Source organism: Rattus rattus, chromosome X (genome assembly GCF_011064425.1).
Source record: "Rattus rattus isolate New Zealand chromosome X, Rrattus_CSIRO_v1, whole genome shotgun sequence".
In the NCBI taxonomy this organism is placed as follows: domain Eukaryota; kingdom Metazoa; phylum Chordata; class Mammalia; order Rodentia; family Muridae; genus Rattus; species Rattus rattus.
This window is the reverse complement of record NC_046172.1, coordinates 15170145-15174365: the sequence shown is the minus strand read 5'-3', so window position 1 is coordinate 15174365 and position 4221 is coordinate 15170145. Positions and strand designations below refer to the sequence as shown.

General features: G+C 40.6%; 1 pseudogene; it reads right to left on the bottom strand.

Moving 5' to 3' along the window:
- Positions 1 to 2743: 2743 nt before the first annotated feature.
- Positions 2744 to 3258, bottom strand: LOC116888758 (annotated as a pseudogene).
- Positions 3259 to 4221: the final 963 nt, after the last annotated feature.

Here is a 4221-nt window from a genome sequence, read left to right as displayed (position 1 = left end):
GGCTTCTGTGACAACCTGCCCCGCCAAAGAAACACTCTAGACTGGAAGACGTTGAGAGAGTCCTTAAAAATTTTGGTAAAGATGCTGAAGTTAAGTTCTTCACAGTTGATCGTTTTGGGTGAGGGAGCAGGTTGGGAAGGACATAATTATCTTTTTTTTGTTTCTAAGGAGTTGGCTATGCAGAGTTGATACAGAGTAAAACAGTCAAGTGGATATGTAAAGTGACATGGGTAACGCAAAATTGGACCTGATATATTCTTCTTTTTGACTTTTTGACAGAAAGGGCAAAAGGGGGAAGGGGTAGAGGGATCTGGGAAATGGATAGGAAACAACTGTAACTGAGGTGTGTTGTGTAAAATTCCTAAATAATCAATAAAAATATTATGTTGAAAAATAATAAAAATAAAAATAATATTTTTTTAAGTTTCTAAGAGTCAGACTGAAGATCTGATGGTAGTGTGCTTGTGTGGCATGTATGAAGACCCAGGTTTAATCCCCAGCACTGCCTAAATCATACATGGTACTGTAATACCTATAAGGCCCTGGTAATTGAGTGATAATGATTATCATCTACATATCACAACGTGCGTGGAGGCCATCAAACCACGTCAAATAATCAATTATGACGCAGGTATCGTATTAATTGATCTGCATCAACTTAACGTAAAAAACAACTTCAAAAAACAAATCAGCGACACAATCAGAATACACAAATCATAACCTCATGGGGCAACCTCAGAACAGAACCCGAAGAACAAACAACCCAACAACATCCAACATCCAACCAAAACATTGAACAAATTAACATTGAACAACTCTTGATTAAAAAGGGTCCGGGAATTTCTCAGCCTGGGTCATTGAAGCCTGCCGTCGGAGCCTAACGAGAACGAAAACGTCAGAAAGAGATATACAAAAAATTAAAAATGAAGAATGAACATCCCGCGTTCTTCCCTCCGAACAGGACGATATTGTAAATTCACTTAATTACGAGGGCATTGCAGTAATTGAGTTGCAGTTTTACCACTTTCCTGACAGTGACAGACTGCGTGTTGGCTGGTCACAGACTAAATAGTTTGAATGATTAGATTTATGGTGATCAGTCAACCACCATCAATCATCCTTCAATTATCGTCTTCATTAACGCTTCCTCAATTGCTCTGAATGCTTCCTCAATTGCCTTTGTTCTTCCAGAGACATTTCTTGATTATCATTCATACATGCAATTACAATCAGGGTAATCATAAAATGGTGGGTTATTTTATTAATGGTATTTTTTAAGAATCATATCCACGAGAATCAGATCAGATTGTTCTTTATTCATTTTTTCGCTCTTTATTTTTTGTTCATCTTGCGGTTCATCTTAGCGGTTAAATATTTTTCAAATCTTTTTGATGAAGATTTGAGCACGTTACATTTGAGTCATACATCTGTCTTATTTGTCGGTTGTATTTCCTCCAGAATGCCAGCAGGACCGCACTTTGTTACGCAACCAATACTATTAAGTGAAAAAAATTCCTAATATTTGACATAAATCATCAACAAAACACAAGGAGGTCAGACCAGATTGAAACGATAAAAACGATAATGCAAAAACGCGCCCTCGTATCACATGGAAGGTTTTACCAATGGCTCAGGTTGCCATTTTTAAAGAAATATTCGATCATTTTAAAAAATTTAGACTGTGAATTGTTTTATTCTGAACTAAAACGTTTTAACGTTCACAAAACGTTACTATCTATACATATAATATTCACATATCTATATTTAAAACGATAATATTCACGTCGTTAAAAACGAAACACTTGTTAATAAAAGGACTTAAAAAGGTTAAAATTTAAATTCAAAAAAACACGCATCTTAAAAACGTCCTATGATAACACGAAATCAAGAAAATCAAGAATTTCAATTTCAATACAGGAAATCAAGAGAAATCACATTTCAAGCAGGAAAATTTCTTGCTAAAGGGGAGTTATCCATGAACATAAAAGATATTACATATACATAAAAGATATTACTATACCTTTGATAATTCATTACTATTTACTGAGAGCATTCAGAACACTACACAAATCTTTCCACGCTAAATCATAACGTCCGGTTTCTTCCGTGTCAGCACCGGGGCGTTGGCATAATGCAATACGTGTACGCGCTAAACCCTGTGTGCAAACCCTTAATTATTTTTAACACTCCCGCAGAGAAGTTCCCCCCGTCAGGGTTCCCCATCAGTTAATCCGGGAATATAATGACGAATTCATCGACGGGAATACAACATACATTTCATCACATATTAACAATAAATGAAAATTTCAACTATTGTTTAAATTTGTTTTTTGTTTTCAACTTTATTAGGGTTGTTTAACTTTTCTAAAAGCATTTTTTCTGCCATTTCTACTTCAAAAGCATGCTAACACCATGAAAAAAAAATGCTTAAACTGGATGCCTGCTGCTGCAGGACGTTTATTACAGGATGTGCTCAACAGACGTTTACTGTTCAAAACGGCAGCAGGCAGCAAGCACCAACCATTTCCATTCATCCATTTCTTCGTTTCTTTCTGGAATTGGGCAGAAGAAAACTGTCGATGCAGCCAAAATTTGTGGCGGCGCAGAAAATGTTGTTAAAACAACAGAAACCCAGCAAACATTCGTAAATGGATTGCTCGGTTTTATTACTTTTTTATTTATTTATGGAAGCTCGCTGGATTGCTCACAATATTGCATGAGTTGCCCATCGATATGGGCAACTCTATCTGCACTGCTCATTAATATATTCTGGGTTCCTTCCAGTTGTTTTTTCATAGTGATTCAGCCTTCTCTGAGGGTGAAATAATCCCCAGTTCAGCGGTGTCTGCCAGTCGGGGGGGCTGCATTATCCACGCCGGAGGCGGTGGTGGCTTCACGCACTGACCAGTCGACAGACTGCTTTGAGGCGGTGCAACCGACGACGACCTTTGAGCGGCAACACGACGACGAGCATCATTTCATTTAGACGATCAGCTTTCATCATCACGCATCAGCATCATTTTTTCAGCTTTAGCGCATCAACATCACGCTTCGTGCATTTTGCATCAGCGCAGCAACATCACGCTGACGCATCTGCATGTCAGTAATTGCCGCGTTCGCCAGCTTCAGTTCTCTGGCATTTTTGTCGCGCTGGGCTTTGTAGGTAATGGCGTTATCACGGTAATGATTAACAGCCCATGACAGGCAGACGATGATGCAGATAACCAGAGCGGAGATAATCGCGGTGACTCTGCTCATACATCAATCTCTCTGACCGTTCCGCCCGTTCCGAATTTTTCTTTGATCAGGCTGTCAATCCTTTTTGCTCGAACAGACCATAACCAGCGCCCGGCACCAAGCCCAGCAGTTGCCCAACGGTTGCCCATTGCCTGACGGGTATTGCCACGACGGATATCCACGATCAATCAAGCGCCACGCACCCCAATCTGCTGCAATCCAAGCGTCCTGACCTGCCTTTTCGGAGAGAAGTCTTTCAGGCCAAGTCTGCTTGCGGTTTCGGTATCCCACCAACAGGAAAGAAGCTGGTAAGTAGGTCCCACGCAACGGTTGAAAGAAGCTTTGGCGTTTTGGCGCCTGTTGATTTGAGTTTTGGGTTTAGGGACAAGTCGCGAGAGTGATCAGTCAAATAAATAGCCTAAATAGCTGACGCCTCACAATGACGTCATAACCATGATTTCTGGTTTTCTGACGTCCGTTATCAGTTCCTCCGACCACGCCAGCATATCGAGGAACGCCTTACGTTGATTATTGATTTCTACCATCTTCTACTCCGGCTTTTTTAGCAGCGAAGCGTTTGATAAGCGAACCAATCGAGTCAGTACCGATGTAGCCGATAAACACGCTCGTTATATAAGCGAGATTGCTACTTAGTCCGGCGAAGTCGAGAAGGTCACGAATGAACGAGGCGATAATGATACACATCGTTGCGTCGATTACGTTTTTGCGTCGCACCGCCATTTATCTGCCGCGCAAGGTACGCCATTGCAAACGCAAGGCAAACCCTTGATGCCCCCGTTCCTTTGCCCTTTGAATGGCGGCCAACAGGTCAACAGGCAATTTTTCTGGCATCTTTCATGTCTTCATGTCCCCCCCAATAAGGGGATTTGCTCTTTATTTAATTAGGAATAAGGTCGATTACTGATAGAACAAATCCAGGCTATAGAACAAATCCAGGCTTTGTTTAGTAATCAGATTTGTTCG